This window comes from Bos grunniens, chromosome 18, assembly GCF_055505025.1.
Source record: "Bos grunniens cultivar Pamir isolate PY7600 chromosome 18, Bosgru_T2T1.0, whole genome shotgun sequence".
Taxonomy (NCBI): domain Eukaryota; kingdom Metazoa; phylum Chordata; class Mammalia; order Artiodactyla; family Bovidae; genus Bos; species Bos grunniens.
Genome location: NC_141182.1, coordinates 42,260,680 through 42,281,411, shown reverse-complemented (window position 1 = coordinate 42,281,411; position 20,732 = coordinate 42,260,680). Strand labels below are relative to the sequence as shown.

The window sequence follows — 20,732 nt, the reverse complement described above, 5'->3', positions numbered from 1 at the left end:
CGGATGGCTTGAATATAGTGAGGTCTCGCCAATGGGAGGCACTTAGCACGGTACACTGGCACACGGGAAACAGCACAGGTTGGTTAGGAGTTTCACCAACCAGTCTAGTGCACACACTCGGCTGGGAGAGACCCAAGCTACATCTCCGCTTGTTGCAGATGTAGGTCCTTGTTAATCATGGCTTTTCATCTTTGCTTACAGCTATGTGACACTGCTTTTTGAAGCAGATTTGGGGGAAGATTTGTTTTCATAAATCATGTTTATATGTTACTGAGGCTTTGTTTACTGGATGAGGGATAAGTTCAGAGCATTAGAGTACATGCCTGTAGAAATGGGTGGAGGAGAGAAAAGTCTGGGGGAGTTTTTGAGACATGCAGAGATGTGAGCTGACCCAAGAATCTGGCTTCAAAGTCAGATGGCAGGCTATTATACTGAGAAAGGGCCAGTCCCCAAGTGGAGCTGGGGGAGGTTTCTTTTCCAAGATCCCAGAGTTGTGTTAAGTCCTTGACAGTCTTATCTTGATTGTATCAAGAGCTTCTGGCAGGAGGACCTCTGGTACCCACCATGAAAACCTTGAGTGTGTCACGTTGACAGTGTGTGTGCTAAAAGCACAGAGCCTCAAAAGTGGTTCAGCTCTTGGAAATCAGATGTTGTCAGAGGGAGTTTGCTATGCTGGCTCTGAACTTATCCTCTGTAGGAGCCAGGCAAGCTCCTCCCACCAGCAGGGAAGAGAGTTTTCCTCTCAGGGGCTTTTTGTGTGATCTGTTAGTGAAGACAAGTCCTGAAGTTGCAGAAACTCCTCTGGTTCAAGCACTTGTGTTTAAGTAGAGCATGAGATGCTGTCTAGAGTGGCTAAAGGAGCTTTAACAGCAAGGAGGGCCCTCAGGCTTCTGGCCAGTGAGCATGAACATGGGATCAAAGAGGTTTTTTTGTTTTTTTCAAGCTCTCAAACTATTCCACTTTAAATATGTACTCACACGCAGATCATTTCAGTTCAGTTCAGTGGCTCAGTTTTGTCCGACTCTTTGCGACCCCATGAACCAGAGCATGCCAGGCCTCCCTGTCCCTCACCAACTCCTGGAGTCCAACCAAACCCATGTCCATTGAGTCGGTGATGCCATCCAGTCATCTCATCCTCTGTTGTCCCCTTCTCCTCCTGCCCTCAATCTTTCCCAGCATCACGGTCTTTTCAAATGAGTCAGCTCTTCGCATCAGGTGGCCAAAGTATTGGAGTTTCGGCTTCAACATCAGTCCTTCCAATGAACACCCAGGACTGATCTCCTTTAGGATGGGCTGGTTGGATCTCCTTGCAGTCCAAGGGACTCTCAAGAGTCTTCTCCAACACCACATTTCAAAAGCATCAATTCTTTGGCACTCAGCTTTCTTTACAGTCCAACTCTCACATCCATACATGACCACTGATCCATACATGACCACTGGAAAAACCACAGCCTTGACTAGACAGACCTTTGTTGACAAAATAATGTCTCTGCTTTTTAATATGCTGTCTAGGTTGGTCATAACTTTCCTTCCAAGGAGTAATTTCCGTTTTATTTTTGTCAATACCCAGTTTGCTTGTCACCTCCTCTGGACGTCTCCAGCAATAATGCCATTCATCTCCTCCACAGGAGCACCAGCTCCATCCATGGTTCATGCCTCTGTGGCATCACTCAGCCTTGTGATTTTGAGTGGATCCATCATACTCTGGACTATAGGCCCTTGAACTGCTGAGAGGGCTCTGGCTTCCTCTTCCTTCTGTATTCTCACTGCCTAGTATAGGCACTGGCTCTGAAACAGTTTTCGGGAAATGTGAGATTGAGCTGAAAGAACCCAGGTTTTTAGGTAGAAGGAAAATAACTCTAAACATAAACTCAGATCTGTAAGAAAGGATGAGGAGCACCAAAAATGGTAAGTAGATGAAAAAATCTATACTATACTATGCAATATTTTTTAAAAGATAACCTTTGAAGGATGGAGATATAGATATACAAACACAACACAAACAAACATAGATATAGATAACAGTGTAGTTAATAATATCTGTAGAATTAAAATGCAAGGTCACAGTAGCACAAAGGATGGCGAGATGGGAAGGGAAAAGTAGACTTGTAATATTTGAAGTTCTTACATTATACATAAAGTGCCATGACATAATTTGAAAGTGGCCTAAAACAAGGTAAAAATACACTTGGAAAACCATGAGCAATTAAAACAAATGGAACAAAAAGGTATACTTAATATGTCCAAGGTAGAAATAAAATGGAATACTAAAAAGTGCTTAATAGATTGAAAAGAAAGTAGGAAAGAGAAAAAAAAGAAGAAAAAAAGAGATCACATATAAAACAAATAGCAAGATGGTAGATGTAAATTCTAGCATATTAATAATTACATTAAATGTAAATAGCCTAACATACCAATTAAAAGCCAGAGATTATTAGATGATGAAAAATCAAGACAATATATGATTAATATTTCCATATGGGATTGCTTCTGTGCATCTTAGGGAAATTTATATATTTCTCCAAATAACGAGTCTGATAAATATCAGCCTAGAAATTGGGAAAACAGGAGAGTTATAAATCTTGAGTGTAAATTAAAGCTTCACAATAAATATAGACACATTATTGGTTCTAAGAAATCCACTGATATCAACCCAAGAGCAAGAGAAGGATGCATTGTTAGGCAGAGTCTAAAACTAATAAACATTTATAGCAGCTAGGAAAGGAGCAGGTGAAAGAAGGAGCTGCTGTTGTATTATAAACTTGTGAATATGGCCCTATCATCTACTAACAGTAAATCATTCCTGCAAATATAATAACTATTAATAAGTTTATAAAGCATATTTTATGTAAATCCTGAGTGCTGTTTCCAGAACTACAAGCTTTGAATTCAAAATAAGTCCCTAAATTGGTATTTTTAGCACATGAGCCTGTGCCATGGTATATGTGTTGTTTGACAGGTGATTCAAATGTTACACTACATGAATACCATCCCATAATGTTCACTAGCATATTCCAATGGTGTAATAATCACAATAGGCTGTAATACTTTGTAAGTACTTTTAATAGGAGAAATACAAATAGTGGACTATGTGAATACTGTATAATACTCTAAAATACTATTAGAAATTGATGTTAAATCAATTTCTATGTTAATCATCAACAGTTTCTATGTTTAACATCTTTGGATGTTAAATCTGAAGATCAACAGTTACGACGCCAAAACCAAAATCAAGACGAGCTGACAAAATATTTTTATTGTTAAAAAGGAAATAATTTTATCTGAAGGAACAGGTCTGCTAAAGCCCAATCTGTGGAGACTTTAAATGCACCCTGAATTCAACCAACTTCAATGAAAAAAGGAAAGAAAATTTTCTCCATTTGTAACATTTATCATGAAACAGGTAAATCTGACTGCACAGGAAAATTAATGCTTTGTGTGCTTAACTTTTTTTTAAAGAATGACACCGTTTTTATTGAACACAGTTATAAACTTTATTATTACTGGTTTAATCATATCTTTTTGATGGAAGCAGAAATGCAAAGGAAGACACTTTGTAAATATGACATTAAATAATTATTTTTCAATAGTTGAAATAGTAAGAACTGGATTTATGAATCCTTTAACATTTTCCCCATGTACCTTAATTGGTAAATATAAAATTAAATTTGTTGTTATTCAGTCTCTAAGTCATGTCTGACTCTGCGACCCATGGACTGCAGCAGGCCAGGCTCCTCTGTCCTCCACTATCTCCAGGAGTTTGCTCAAATTCATGTCCATTGAATGAATGATTTGTTATCTCACAATCTTATCCTCTGCCACCCCATTCTCCTTTTGCCTTCAATTTTTCCCAGCGTCAGGGTTTTTTCAAATGAATCGGCTCTTCACGTCAGGTGGCCAAAGGATTGGAGCTTCAGCTTCAGCAACAATTCTTCCAATGAATATTCAGGGTTGATTTTCTTTAGGATTGACTGCTTTGATATCCTTGCAGTCCAAAGGACTCTCAAGAGTATTCTCCAACAACACAATTCAAAAACATCAATTCTTTGGTGCTCAGTCTTCTTTATGGACTAACACTCACATTTGTACATGACTACTGGAGAAACCATAGATTTGACTATATGGACCTATGTCAGCAAAGTGATGGCTCTGCTTTTTAATATGCTGCCTGGGTTTGTCATTGGCACCAGTGGTAAAGAACCCACCTGCCCATGTAGGAGATGTAAGAGACACGGGTTTGATCCCTGGGTTGGGAAGATCCCCTGGAGGAGGGCATGGCAATCCATTCCAGTATTCTTGCCTGGAGAATCTCATGGACAGAAGAGTCTGACAGGCTACAGTCCATGGGGTCACAAAAAGTCGGACATGACTAAAGCAACCTAACAGGCATGTTATATGATAAACTAGGTTTATCATAGCTTTCTTTCCAAGGAACAAGTGCCTTTTAATTCCATGGCTGCAGTCACAGTCCACAGTGAGTTTGGAGCCCAAGAAAATAAAATCTGTCAGTGCTTCCACTTTTTCCCTTTCTATTTGCCATGAAGTGATAGGACCGCATGCCATGATCTTAGTTTTTTTAAGTTGAGTTTCAAGCCAGCTTTTTTTACTCTCCTCTTTTACCCTCATCAATACTATAAACTTAAATAATATTCTGTCAATTCTTTAAACATATCTGAATGAAAAATTTTTAAAGAGTGATAGCTTTTAAATTTCATGGTACTATTTTCTTTTTCAAATTTATAAACTTTATATGGCATTTATTTTGTGTTAATATTTCCCTTTCAGATGGAGATTATTTTACATGTTACTGAAAAATTTATGTGTAAATATGTACTTCAGCAAAACAAAACAGTGAAATGAAAAATATGGGATAACTCGATTTAAGAAATTCCCAAGAATTCCTTGGAATTTTATTTTTTGTTGCTTAATATCAAAGATTAATATCTACCTACAAGAAACCTATTTTAAAAATAAGGCACACATAGCTTACAAGAAAGAGATAGAAAAAGGTATATGATACAAAATTAATTACGTAAGTAGAGTCACATAGGACTAAACTAATTGACAAAGTAGACTTCAGTGCAAGGAATATTAGAATATTAGAGACAGAGATATTTCTTAAGACACAATACTTAGAATCTTCAAAAAACACAACAAACAAACATGTAGGTACCGAAAAATATATCTTTGAAGTGCATAAATCAAATCATTATTGAATTAAAAGGAAAAGAGACAAATACAAAATACAGTTGAAGATTTCAACACTCCTCTCTAGTAATTGGTAGAACAAGTTTAAAGTCTGTAAAGATACAGAAATATTTAGTGACTATATCAATCAATAAGAGTTCATTCACATTTATTGAATATTTTACCCAATAACAGCAAAATACAATTTTATAAATTTGATCTAGAACATTTACCAAGATAGATAATATGCTAAGTGATTTTTAAAATGTGAATGTGTTTATATATTATATCCTATCATATTAGGAATATATCCTGGAGTCATACATGAACCTCCTGGAGTCATGTATGAACCACCACCACCACCACCACCACAAATGAAATTAAGTAACTTCTCACAATGAAAACTACAAGTCCAGATGGCTTCATTGGTGAATTAAGTCAGGCATTTAAAGAAGCAGAATTGCATCTTACATGGGAGCTAAGTTCTAATGTCCCCCATCAAGATTCTTAGCTCCAAGAGTTAGAAGTAAAATCAAACTAATTCAAGACCAAGAAAAATTACTAGAAGGATTTTGAGAAATCTTTATATCCAGCAGGCCTGTAGACAGGGATCATGGGACTGGAAAAGATGCCTGATCACTCCACAGAAGCCATGTGGTCAGTACTGCTGAGCCCAAATCTTCTGGCCAAAACCGCCAAAACCACAGAGCTTACACATTCATCTCTCATGTGGTCGCTATGCTATGGGTGGACATAAGAAATAAGATGTGGACACACTGCCACCATCTCTGTAGAATGATTACTCACAGTCCCCACTTCAATGTTTCATTAAGGGTTAACATGTCCTTTTGTCCTATTTGCAAAACAAATTAGAAAAATATGTTGTCATTTCAACCTCTATGGAGGCAGGCAGGCTCTGTCTTATAAACGTGAGAAAGAGCTCATATATAGGAAGGAACATCAGATGCTGGGGCACTTATAATACCATGTGCTCAATAACGCATGTAAGTAAAAAGAAAAATGTGTAATCCAGAACATCCCCCCCAAAAATAAAAAAAATCCCTTAAATCTTTTAGGTGTATGTCCACGTACAAATATGTCAACTTTCAGTAAGTCCAAGAGGGTCATTTGTTTTCACTAGTGTTGAAATAAATTGTTACTATGTTAGTAGAGCAGCAAATGACATAACTGGATTGCACGGAGATCATAGAAGATTTTTTTTTTTTGATGGCGGGGGGGCTTCACTAGGTCTTTGTTGGGGCTTCCCTAGTGACTCAGACAGTAAAGTCTGCCTGCAGTGTGGGAGACTGGGGTTCAATCCCTGGGTTGGGAAGATCCCCTGGAGAAGGAAATGGCAACTCACTCCAGTATTCTTGCCTGGATAACCCCATGGATGGAGAAGCCTGGCAGGCTACAGTCCATAGGGTCGCAAAGAGTCGGACACAACTGAGCGATTGTTGGGGACTCTGTAATTGGGGTGAGCAGCTTGGTTGTCCCGCAGCACGTGGGATCTTAGTTCCCTGACCAGGGATGGAAACCCGGTCCCCTGCATTACAAGGCAGATTCTTAACCACTGGACCATCAGAAAAGTTCCAATGTTTTTAAATACAAAAGTTTTTCTTTATTTTAAAACACTAGACCTACACTACAGTAGTGAATGTTCACACTACATCAAACTGAAAGTGAAAGTGAAAAGTGAAGTCACTCAGTCGTGTCCGACTCTGCAACCCCATGGACCGTAGCCTACCAGGCCTCTCTGTCCATGGGATTTTCCAGGCAATAGTCCTGGAGTGGATTGCCATTTCCTTCTCCAACATCAAACTGAGGGCATGACAAACACTACCAGACACTCTACTTAAATTATTATTTTTCTTTTTCCTTCTTTTTATCCTCCTGCATTACTTCCCAGTTCCTCCCAGTTCCATTCCTTTCTTCCTCCTCTTCCTCCCCTTAACCTCTCTTCCCCTTCTTCCTCCTCTTCAGCAAAGAACCCCATTAGTTGCTCATATGATAGGGCTTGGCTGTTTTGCTCCATCTTCCTGACAGCAGGAGCAGAGATTTTGTCAACATTTTCTTACATCACTCTCTTATATCAAGTCCAGAAAAAAAAAAAAAAAAGTTGAACTTTTCCTTTACAGATGGGCAAGCTGACATCTAAACAGGGACAGGACTCATCAGAAAAAAAAAAAAAAAAGAACACGGCAGTGCCCATCAGTACTAGAGCCCAGACTACTTACTCATGCATCTCCTTGTATTTACTTTCTTACTTTCAAGAGTCCAGACTTTGAGATGGGAGGCTAGACTCTCTTGGCATTAAGAGTTCCACAGAGCCATTGTTCTGAATTTATTTCCTGCTTCCCAACCCTGTGATAAGAATATCCTAGAAACTGGATTTTTCTATAAAAAAATCTTTCTCCATGTGGACTGTATACATTCTGCCTCAAATTCTCTTTGGCAGTTTCACAGTTTAAAAATACTTGAGCATCTCTTGAATGTTGTTTCTCCTCCTCATTGTAAGACTGCACTTTTCACTGCATTAGCTCCAGGAATGCCTTCTTTCCCTGCTGGAGCCACTGCCTCTTCCAACTCCCGATTCTCTCCATGCCGACTTTCCATTAAAACATCTTTCCCAAGCCCATGCCTGAATTTATTCTCTTCAAATGAACTCCAAAAGTGTGAAGAACTTAAACTTCTTTCTTCATGCACTCCATAAACCTTTAGTTAGACTCAAATATGAAAACCTAAGTTCAAAACATCTGGAAAACAATCTCTAGTCCTGTTTCCCTGGAAAATAGATATACCAGCTGGACCACAAGTCCATAAAGGCCTTATGTGGACTAGATGTGAAAGAAAGCACGTGGAATGGTCTAGAGGTTGACCTAAATAATGATAAGAAATTTCTGTCCCTACACTGACATTTTCTCTCCCGGGACTGTGGAGCAGAGGGTTGGGATCATTGTAATCCTCGATTTGCAACATATTTCCACCATCCATCTATGCAAAACCCATCTTTTGATTTGTCTATTTATTTATTCTCTTTTAACCCCATCCCCATAGACAACCGCTGTTATCTGTTCTGTAGTCTCCATTCTTGGCAAGTGCATACTGTTACCAGTGCGCATGTATTTTAATTTATACAGATGTTAAGATCCATATTGCTTTGTGTGCATAATAATCCATTGCTCAGAATTACTTCACATCTCTACATTTTACCGATCTTCTCAGGACTGGGCATACAGGCTCCCAATTCCTGCTTCTACAATTAATGCTGTGACTAATATCCATGTGTTATTTGCAAAATTGTTATTTGCTAGGATTCCTGGATCATAGGGTACAGTGTTTGCCAGAGTAGGTCACCCAGATTGCCTATTCAGGACCAACAAAGCCCCACCTGCTGGGAGGGTTGGCTGCCCTCTTCTCTGAGTCCCTCCCAGGGAACTTACAGAGCTGCTTTACCCAAGATCCAGGGCCCTCTAGCTCTGGACCTCCCTGTAAAATAATGTGACAGGTGAGATCTTGTGGTGACTATATTTCAATCCAATTTCTCTTATCAATTTCACTCCTTGGGACATTGATCCTGAGCGTGCTCTCCAGGAAATTCCCAGCATGCACTGCTCATTCAACATCTATTTGCCAGGAAACTGTGGGCAGTGTGTGTGTTTAATAGTGCTAAGTAGTCATGGATGCTCCAGCAGAGCGTAAGTGTCTTATAATCCTTCGTCCCTACAAACACGGGGGGTTTTATAGCAGTCCAATTTTTGTAAAGGTATAAAACGGTATCTTAAAAATTTTTTTTTCTGCATATCTCTGATTACTAATGATGTTCAGCTTCTCCATTTATACTTATCAGCTTTTAGAGATTCCTCTTCTGTAAATTTCCTTAACATAGAATTTGACCATTTTCTCTTGGGGTTACTGTCTAGGTATTCATCCCTTTTCAATTTAAAATATTGCAAAATCTCCCATTCTATCCTTGGTTTATTAACTTATCTGATGTGTCCTCCAAAAGCCTTCAATTTTGAAGTGAGTAAATCTGGCAAATATGGTTGCCTATCTTTTGAGTTTTTAAAATTCTGTTTAGAAAATACCTTCTCCCTATGTCACAGCAATGTTTTCTTCTAATAATTGTTTATTTTTTACCATTCATATCTACATCTTAACTTTTCATTTTTCAATCCACTTAGAGTCCACTTGAATGTGATGTTAAGTAGAAATCTTCTTTTATATTTCTCTATGGAGTGATCTAGTTTTCTCAAGAATACCTACTAATGAATTCAGCCTCTCTCTGTAGATCTCTGATACTATCTGCTCACTGGTCTATTTACTCTTTGCCAATACCACACTGTGTATCCTGGTATGACTTTGTAATATGACTCTACTTTTGGTATAACAATTCTTAAATAGTCTCCATTTGATTATTGAATTAGCTTTTTTATATCTTTCACTGAATTTTAGAGTAATTTTAAAACAAATTTAAATTTTAGAACAAATATGTAAATTTTCTCAAAATTCCCACTGGAATTTATATTTAGATTGAATTAAATTTAAGTACAAGAAATTGGCATGCTTAGAATATGACCATGTTTATAATATAAATTTATCATCAGAGCTTTTAAAGTGTTGTTTTTGTAAACTTTATGTGTTGTGGATATTGTGAGTGATATTTTACTTTTTAAATCATTTTTCTTGGATGCTTATAGCTGGCAAAATGAAATACTATTGATTTTTGTAGTTTGGTGGTCTATCCAGCTATCTTGCTGAACTTTCTTATTAATTCTGTTGATTATGGATTTTTCTTTTTATGTGTTTTGTTTGGTAGATGAACATATCAAGAGCAAATGATGATGGTTTAAACTGTCCCCTTTCAATCTATAGTTTTCTTCTCACTGATCTCTCTTCCGATTGCCAGCATCATGGAACACTAATAGTTCATTCCAATTTATATTCCTTAATACTAAAAAAAACAATTGCTTTTCATTCTTAGTTTGCAAAAGAGTTTAAACTATAACTAGATGCTAACACTTTCTTTATCCTAAAAGTGCAGAATGTAAGTATACTAAATATGAACGCATTAGTGTGTCTCTTTCAGTCCCTTCCCTAAGCCCTTTTGCAAAGCATTTTGTTTCTGTGACTCTTTCTGAGCACTTCATGGCATTAGCTCCCAGCTACAAACCTAGGCCTAGAAGCCCTCCCATGCTTGCTGCTGTGTCTTTCTGCCATTACCCTAAAAGAAGAAAATGCCTGGACCAATAAGGATGAGGTCTCATGGAACCGAGTTGCCTCAGTTAGGTCCATCCAGGTCAGTTCAGTCCATCTTACTTGCAGATGCAGGAATGCAGAGCCATTCCAGCCAAAGTTAATGGAGCTGCCCAGTCAAGATCAGCCAACACTCCCCGCTGGTCATTCCACAGATGTGTGAGCTCAATAAATGCTTATTGCTACATGCACTGAAATTACGTGAAATTTAGTTACACTGAAATTGTTGACAGCAAAGTGTTGCGTATCAGTGGTCTCTATAGTTACCATCCCAGGTAAAAATTCCAGCCAATAAAAGGAAGCTCTCACACCACCTCCCTGCTCACCACAGCCCCTGCCCCTCCCCCACAGTTGCCCACCCACATGCAGTGAACGGACCATTGTCTCACCCACACAGATTAGAAATATTGCTGGTGGCCCCTTGGGGTCCTCTTCAGTCATTTCCCCAGGATGTAGACATGACTGAGTTCCCTAGGAGACCCAGGAAACCTGGATAACTGGACCACAACCTCTGCCCTAACAAAAAAGACCACCAAATAATCCAAATATGTCTTGTGCCTCTAAAGCTCTTTGGAATCACAAATAGTTGTATGCAGAGCCCTCACTTGAGATCCCCAAGAGAAAAGAGAGCAATTTCAGGGAAGGCAGCAGGCTTGGTAGGTTTTTGTTATCAAAGGAGAATTTTGTCAACCATTCATTCTGCTTCAACTTCTTTGGCTAGTGGTATTGCTGCCAGAGGGTGTTGTCTGAACCTGCAGCTGCTAGGTTGGTGAGCCAGCCAGCATCCTTGGTCGGGAACCATGATTTTTTTTTAACTAATTCTTATTGTTGTCCACTTCACAGTTTTGCTGCTGCGCTGTAGACCTGAGTATCAATTTTACTTGAAAATGCTGCAAAAACAAAAAGGTAATGCCACTTCCCACACTGTTTCAAAAGGTTTTTAAGTGGAAAAAGGTATTTAGTATTTTTAATAAGCATCTTCAATACTATTGAGTTGGTTTCTTTGTTCATATCACAAGATTAATTATGCTGTCAGACACTTTCAAGGCCTGCTTAACAAAGATTCAGTGATATAATGGTTTGCTTTGCACTGCCTTTTTTCTGCATAGCAATCACAATCAGCATTAGACAATTTAAAACCCTTTCACCAGCCGGAAGTTCTGAAGAGCCTTTTAATCAACAAAAGTAATTTTGCAAACAACTAGATACAGCATTTTTCATATTAACTAACTTGCATTTAAACTCTGCAGGCTTGATTCTTCCTGGGTCTCTGATTCCAGGAAACTGGGTTATTCCGATGGCCTAGAATTTAAAAGTGGGGATCACAACATATTGTCTGCCCTGGGAACCCCCCAATTTTCACATCCCATTTCTCTACTCTGCTTATTAAAATGATACCATTGGTATGCAAATGTAATTCATTCATTTTAATTATCTCTTTATATATATATATATCTCTTATCTAATCCATTAAACTCTTTTTTAAAAAAAATTTGGCTGCCCAGAGGGCTTCATCTTGCTATTTTTTGTAACAACAGCAATTTATGTTAGTACGTTGTGGTTTTATATAATTTTGTTTTAATTTGGTTGTTTTTCTTTTTTGATTACTTGTGTCTTCCTGGACTGAGAGAATTCTACTATCATTGCTTTTGAGATTTTAAAATTCAAAATTTTTTGAGATTGAAAATAATCGAGTTGAAACCTGAATTCCCTGCTCACACAGTGGCACAGTGGCAGCCCCATACAAAACTGAAGGTTGTGAGGTTTGGTGCTTGGAAGATACTTTCTTTGGGAACCATCGCAGGGAGACAGACGTGCTTAGCTTTTTTAAAAATCAGGCAGGTTTTTAAAAATGAAACTAACCTGTTAATGACACCTTTAAAACATTCATTTTAAAAAAGAAAAAAAAAAAAGAGGAAGGGATGGCCCAGCAGCATTGGTAATTTGTACGGTGGCTGTGTGTAGTAATTAGCAACTGCAGCAGTGGTGTCCACCCTCTAAACCTCTGTGTGTTTGACACTATTTCAGCCCTGGCGAGAAGTGACCCTGGGATCTGGAGCCACAGGACACAAGGAGCAAGTCCTGTCACAAGAAATAACAGGGTCAGGAGACGCAACTAATGAAGTCATAGCAACTGGTGTACCGAGCCAATCAGAAGAGGCGCCAATCTGTAAATGAGGATATAATTAGCAGAAAAAATAACATGCTTTGGTTGAATTCGAGGGGAGCCTGTAATGACTGGATATTGAGAAAGATTCCAAAAGATTAGAGCAAACATTATGCAACAAAGAATACCTAATTAGGGGAAAAAAGTGAATATGCCTTAATTAGAGGGAAGTGCATGATTGAAAGACGCAGCGTTGTCTTTTAATATGAATGTAGTAATGAAGGTTAGTGCATAGCTCCTGGCTGGGCTGAGCCGAGCGCTCGGTGAATTAGCGGGAGCAGCACACACAGCTCTTCGCAGATGATGCTCTGTAGAGGGATGCTCACAGAGGCCCTGAGCCAGCTTTGCCCACTGAGGTGCCCACAGCAGAAGCTGGTCATAGCTGGTCATCTTGGCCCCAGAAGCCTCTTGCCTCCTGGGATATAAACACCCCCATGACTTGTCATGGAGCTTAAAATGCACAAAATAAATCAATAATTGTGCAAAAAATATGTCCACGTGTCAGCATCTAGGAACCTTTGATAGTTTCCTTCCAGATGTATAACTGGCAAGGTTTGGATGTTGTTTAGAAAATTAAAACAGAGCCATCTTCCTTCCAGGTCAGCTAGTCCAAGCAGGTCCCTCTAGTCACCCCAGCAGGGATGTGGGAGTTTTTATGATCCATGACAATGAAAAAAGAATGCTATCAGCTACCCTTCCTTTACTGCAGCAGGCATTTCAGAATACAAGCCACTACTAATTTTTCCTCTAATAGACAAACTACATGTTATTTTACTTCCTCTCTTTTTCCCTTTTCTCCCGAACTGTTCTGAGTATTGATTTTCATTTATTTTACACGATTCTTAATTGTCATCATTAGCTATCTATGCCACATCCCCCTGTTTAAATATGCCCTGTCAATTTTTAAGCATATTTATAGATTAATTTAAATGTGTTTTTAAATTTATGACTGCATACCTTTGGTATGTTTGTAACATTAAAATACTTATGGTACAGAATTTTTTAATTAAAACTATTCATCAAAGAAAGTCCAGGTAGCGAGCATCTCCTTGTGTGCGGTGGGGGTTCTGGCAGCCAGAGCAAGCAAAATAATAGGTCAATTAAAAAAAATCTAAAGATAGCGTTTGCAGAGACCCAATTGTTTAATGAGCATTTGCCAACCGATCCCCTCAAATTAAATTATGAACTTGCTTTTTTTAGTTATGGGCATCAGGGCTGCATGTGGCAGAAGGAGAGAGAAAGAGGCTGAGAAAGATAACTGCTCTTGCCTGGCTGCCTGCACACAGGGTTTGCTTCTTGGGGTCTGACTGGCTGGGCAACAGACACCCCTTTCTGGAAACTGACACTGGAAACTGCAGTCAAGTTCGCACTTCTTGTATCCAGGTGGCTCTGGTCTGCATGGTCATGCCAACTTTGATTGGACCTCTTAAGACCCATAGCTTTACCCTGCCAGGCTTCACCTTGCGAACCTGCTCCTCTCTGCTGCTACTGAAATGGACTTTCTCACGGCGGTTACTGGCTAGAAAAAAAATCTCTTCTGTTCCTTGCCCACGTGTGCTCCTAACTCACTTTGCGGAAGTGTCAGCTGCCTGGAGAACAGGAGGACCATCTGAAACGAACAGTGCATCAAGGCTGCCCTTAGCTGGTGCTTCCCAGGGATGCTGCTGTGGCTGCTTCTGAACAGGAGCACTGGCCTGGAGGGCCACTCGGAGGAGGCAGACACGTGATTAGTCAAAAAGCCAAACCACATCCCAGAAGGCAGTTGTTGGGGCTCTGTGTCAAAGTCCTGGAAATATAACCAGGTGCTCTGGGGCTCTCCAACCAGGAATGGGTAAAAAGAAAGGCTCAGCTTCATCCTACTCGGCCAGTCAGGTCAAAGGGTGGACTTGATGCTGGGTTTTTAAAATTCCTCATTCTTCCTGTCTTATCCTCTCTTGGGTAGACCATAAATTTTTGTATTTTCTTTCTATTTTCTAATAGTTGTCTTTTAAATTAGTAAATCATGGACCCAGGATCTTGATAATAAGTTTCATATTTCCTACACTTCAAAAATAACATTTCCTAAAAGCAAAAGGGATGTTTTTCGTCAGTATCCATATTTTCATAATATTTGATCAGTATTTTTTCTATTTATCGTTCTTACAATTTTTAGATTCACCTTCTTGTTTAGATTATCACAGACCCAACACAAATGAGAATGCTGCTTACAAACAGGATATGATTTTTCAACATAGCAAATTATTTATGATATTTCAAACATTTGGAATGGATAAAATTGACTTACACCCTACTGCTATTTTTATGTTTTATATTTAGCTGACTTTGGGGTGGAAATATTAGTGATAGGGCTAAATTTCAGTCCCTAAGTACACAGCCTCAACAATAAAATGCTTTTCACAGTGTTCTAACATGAATTAGGTCGTATCAAATTTATTTTGAATCAAATGTTAGAAAAGTGAAACACTTCTATAAATTTGCCAGTTGGATATAGGGCAGCTGGGAGATTGCTCACTTGACTTCCTCACCAGGTTTGGGCCCTTTGGGGGGCATCCAGGGAGCAAAATCAGTTTACATATAAATATTTGGGTGGCCAATAGGAAAGCTGTTTCATGCACATCCTGCCATTCACTCCCTGATTTATTTCTGATGTGAGCTCTTATCAGAACGTCCCCACTGACAAGAGGGGGGCAAAGGCAGATCATAATAGAGATAGCTAATGGAGCAAGGTTACATTGGAATTGGACCAAATCCTCCTTTTACCCGACTTTGAATGCTAAATGAATCACTCAGATTTATATGGAGGTGGGAGCTCCAGAAGGTCCGCATCAGGTCAAAATAGGGTTACAATTCAATAAAACGCGTGGCAATGCTTTATTGACTAATGAACCCACCGTGCCGCCAACTGCTGTATTTTACTGTCGTCGACCATAACTGCCCAGCAATTACACTGTGAGTGTTTGCTAAAGACGTGCCTGTCTTTCCCCAGATCTGGAAGTAGGTTCAGAGAAGAGAGGCTCTGGGAGGAAGCACGTCTCTCACCTCTCCCAAGTCTTCCGGGGACAGAAGCCAGGTACCAATAATAACAGTGCAAACAAGTTGATGCTGCTATTTTTAAATAAGCTGTTATTATTGACTAACAAAGGTTGCCGTGGGTGGGATGACAAAGACTGGGAGCCAGAGAGTTGCTGCAAAGACTTCCACTAGAGAGCTCGCTAATGAGAAGCAGCTAAGCGCAGAGTCAAATGCTGGTGGCCATCCTTTCTGCTCCATCTTCTCTGGAGAGCTGCTGGCTGGCGGCTCTGTTTGAGATCTCTTCACTCTTCAGTCTCTGCCATCCACCAAACATTTTGTCTGTGGACATGTCACATCATCAGGTAAGGTGAGGAGCTGATGGCAAGAGGAATGCCATGGCAGAGATGATGGCGGATTGACAACAATCAGGGGTATTTTTGGGTAGAAGGATCTTCCCTGGCTTCAAATGTAGAGCATGCTTCCTGCACACAGGGAAGTTTCAGGGTTGTAGTCCTGGTCTGTGGCCACATTCACTTCCTCTCTGAAGTCTGTTTTCCTAGCAGCAAAAAAAAAAAAAAAAATTGAAGACTGTGATCTCTAAGGGCCTTCTAGTGGGACATCCACAAGAGCCGGATTGATGGCACTCACTTCAGAAGATGATGCCCTGAAGGATGATGCCCTGGAGGTGTTGTTAGTTTCCGTGGCTTCAGTCCCTCCCACCAGTCAGGACACCCCATCACGAATGTGTCACTTAATGCATCCTCTGTTCTTACCAGAAGTAAGGCTGGTCCAACTCTACTCCATGGCCAGGTCAATCGGGAAATATCTACCTCTGTGGAGGGGGCCATTCACCTCTGCCCAAACTCCAAATGCAAAGTCCAGTGCTGGGGACATAATGGGAATTTGTGACACTCGGCGGAGAACTTTAGGTCCATAAACCATAGACAGTATGTAGTCGTTCATCTGTGACAGACATAATAGAAATGATCGTCACTTAATAAGCAATCCAAGGCTAATTAAATGTTACTAATATACATTACAAAGATTCTTTTCATTTTTTTTTTTCTCACACTTCTTCAGAATACCCTTTGCGAGAGTGTAGAGGAAAAGATGCTGCACATGAATACTGAGGAAAATACTGGGGAAAAAAGTCTTCTTCAGTGGAGCTGAGGAAGAGCCATCACTCACTCCTTGACATCCCTTCAGAAACTCTGCAGGCAGGTGGGTTCACAGAGCTGAAGTGGGGGCTGCACAGAATGACCTGGACATTCTGCAGACTTACAACCAGTGTGGCCAAGGTACTGCCCCACGCTGCCAGCCTCCATCCTGTGTGGCAGCCTCTCCCTGTGAAGACTCCATGCCTGATTCACCTGTGTGGCAGCAGGTACCGAGCTATGCAGTAAAAGTACTCTTTAAAAGCCTCTGAATCCCTTATACTTGGCGGCTTCTGACTCTGGGGGAGGGCCGTGCTCACCCCAGGGTGGGAGGACTCGGTGGGTATGCACAAAGATCCTTCGGGATCAAAGGACCTTCCCCTCGGTTGCTGGGAATGTTGGTAGTAGACAACTCTCTGCTGAATTCCTCTACAAAAATTACTCTCCTCTGAGGACAGTTGCCTCCTCCAGGTCATATGGCAGCTCTGGGGGATGCCCATGTCCAGTGACAAGTCAGGTGGGTATACAAAGGTAGGCAATTCCGAAGGTCCACCCCAGTTCCTGAGCTCCCTGTGGGGTTGGCCAAGGCTTGGGCATAACTGCTTTCCAGTTCAACTTCTCCCTCTACTCAGTCCTGCTTTCCTCCCTGAAGTACTGGTTGATGCCAAGCACAGTATTGAATAAGCCTCCCGCCTAAAAATCTATGGCCCAGAGTCTATTTCCTGCTCCTCTACCCCAGAGCCCTGTATGGTGGCTGAGCTGCAAGTTCACTGTGTGAGGATTTGATCCAGACACTCAGTTCCTAGCCCACTGTGGCTCTGAGCTAGGCTCTCCAGACACAGACCTGAGCCAGAAAGGTCTCCTGAGAAAATGGTTCCTGCGAGAGCATCCTGAGTTGAGGGTTATAGGAGATGGAATGAACAGAATAGGGCAAGAGGAAGATTCCAGCAAGACGGGGTCTCAGGGACGTTCTAGTCTTGAATTCACGGGGAGAGTGTTCTGGAGCATCAACCACAACTGGAAGCCAATGCCTTTTATATCAGTCAATCATTGATTGTGGTTGCCGTGGTGATAAGAATCAGGGCATAGCTTCTTGAGGGGTAGCTCCCATGGCAAAGAGCAGTTCTCCAGAGAAGGAGCAACTGAGAGCGGGTAGCCTGGGGAACGGGTGGGCCCAGTGTCTACTCTACCACTTGTCCTTATGCCGGGAAAAAAGCTTGTCGCCCATGAGTTGTGTCCACCCTGGTCCCAGGAGACTCATTCCATTCATTTCCTGTCTGAACCATCATCACAGATGACTTAAGAGAAAGGATGCTCTTATATTTGCATGTTTAAAAAATTTTGTTTTGCAAGCCTTTTCTCATCTGCAGTCTCCTCTTTTCTTCACAACCACACTGAAAGTAGGTAGAATTGGTATTGCTATTCCATTTCACAGATGGGGAACACCAAGTCCTAAGAGAGGCCAGACCAAAAGTCACCCATTTTGAGGCAGAGGTGGGGCTCAACACAGCCCTCCAGTGTGTAACTCAGGGTACTGGAAATCAGGCAGGGATCCCTGGTGCCATCACCAGTGGGAGAGCCCATGTTATTGTCTATGAAGTGCACAACCTGTCCAACTGTATCAAGCTACCCCGGGCCCACTCATACTGACCTGAGCTGGAGTCAGTCCACCCTAGAGACCATGGGGATTCCCCTCTAACCTGAGTCAGCCACTTTTCACTGGTCTATTGTACTCTACTCTGCTCCCACTGTCTTCTTTTCCCTCTCAAAGTTTCTGCTTTTCAGAACTTCAGCTTGCAAGAGTTTTCAGCTTGTCACTATGGCTCTGGCTTTAACCAGACCTAACTCCCTAAAACCAGCCTGCTAATGGGCAGTCCCTGCCCCAACCCAACAACATTTTTCTTACTCTCCCATTCCTCAGAGTATATTGGCTCAGCTTATCTTTTGATGCTGGGTCAGAGGTCACAGGCCAGTTGACGGATTGTTGGATTTCTGATCTTCATCCAGACCCAGGTCACTGGGTGGGATTACCTGGTACAAAAGGGTGGCCAGTGCCCTTCACAGGGTCTGTGAGGGCAGACCTCTTTAATGCACCAGGTCTGGATTGTCACCTCTTAGGGCATCAGGGGCAGATCGTGAACTGAAGCTCTTTCCAACTCTGAATTCTGTGATCGTAAGCCCCAAACCATACCCCTTAGAAAAAAACCACAAGGACAACTCACCATCTGGATGGCTGACCCATTTGCTGATATCTTCCTAGTCAAGCCACCAGGCTGTAGACAAGATCTCAGCAGGCTGTGCCCACAGACAGCATGCATCAGTGTCTCACATGGTTATCCATGGGATCAGTACATCTGGTGCCCTGGAGGGCAATGGGCTTCAGTGATAAACAGACAGATCTCTCTTGATAGAGAAGATGGAAAAAGAAGGTACTATTCAAAAGAAAGAAAAAAAAAAAGACACTCAATTTGAGGTCAGAAGACCCACATTATGACATTGGCCGATCAAGGGATCCCTCCAAGCTGTCATTTCTTCACTTGAAAATGAGGACACCAGTTTGGAAATTGACCAGGTAGATGTTTGTGAAAGCCAGAGGTGGATGCTGGTGCTCAGCACAGGTGCACGCAGTAGTCACATCTTCAGGGACATTCCTGTCTGGAATTAGCCTCTCCTGGGCTTGTGGTGGTGGTGGTGACACAGGGCCTTGCATCTTTCCTGTTTGCTCACTGTCCCTGCCACCTCCTACCTTCACTCCGTCACGGCTGAGTCTTGCTCCCTGGCCATGCAAACGGGCCGCTCCTCTGGCCGGGAGCAACAGCCCTGAAGGACCCAGCTGCTCAGCTCCAACCTCCACCCCAGGGTTGTGTCCTGTACACCCACCATCTTGCCCCCCCTTTTTAAAGTTTGTTTCTTTTCAGAAGCCCACACAGTGTGAGGGGAGCCCTGCATAGCTTCTACCTCTCTTATATACAGTAGCTTGTTTTATGACTTTGTTTTAAAAACTATTGGCTTAGGGTGCAATAACACAGATGTCTTTGCCTCACAAGAGAACCGTGAATTTCCACTTCTCTCTCCTCAGTGACAGCTCCATTACCTTCCATGGATAGTCTCTTCTTCGGCCCTGCAAAAAGCAGGGGGAAAATGGTGTTTCTCCCGCAATTGGCCCTTACCGCCAGGGCCACCAGATCAATAGCGCCGGCGCCCAGGCTCCCTCCGTGGGCCCTCTGCATCCTCGCACTCCGTCCTGTCGCAGCCTCCTGGTGGTGGAGGAACACCACGTCTGAATCCCCAGAGGAGTGCTAAAGCCATCACGAAAGAAAGATCTGTTTTCTTGCTTGCGTCCTGCAGGCGTTTCTGTAAGTGGTGGCAACCCAGTGGCGGGGAAACTTTGTGGGCTGCCTTCCTAAATCTTCACCTGCCTGACCTCAGCTTGACAACTTCTTAACAGGCGCAGAGAACAGTCAATGCTCCGTGCGGAGCGGAGCGCTCCATCAGCCTCTCCCGCAAATGTCGGGAGTCCGGGCTGGATGCGAAGTGGGGAGAGCGGGAGGCAGATTTACACGCATATCACGGCGGGCACGCGGCGGAGTCAGCCTGTCTTGTGCTCCCAGGCAGAACTCTTCCTGCTCGGTAGCGTGTCATACTGTCACGCTGCCTCTTCCCTGGGTGTAAAATGGTAAGGTGTGAGTTTAATTAGCATAGAACAAAATTTCTTACTCTCTAATAATAACACCTTGAATTTTGATGTTACCTGCTCTCCAAGGAACTCAAAGCATTAAAACAAAAATGCATTTCTTCATTGTGTCTCATCTGACTCCAGAGAAAAGGGTCAGAGCCCCATTCCGCAGACAGGGAAACGGAGGCGGAGGGCTGTTCCTGGTTTACTAAAGCACTGAAGGAGCTTAACTGCCCTCTTTTCTCTTAATAGTTGTCCTTCAGTTTTATGCAGAATGTAT

The 20,732-nt window shown here is 41.7% G+C and overlaps 1 pseudogene; it reads right to left on the bottom strand.

Moving 5' to 3' along the window:
• The window catches only part of LOC147353562 (serine/threonine-protein kinase pim-1 pseudogene), a 114,159-nt pseudogene extending 98,620 nt beyond the window's left edge, over positions 1–15,539 (bottom strand).
• Between the last annotated feature and the right edge of the window lie 5,193 nt (positions 15,540–20,732).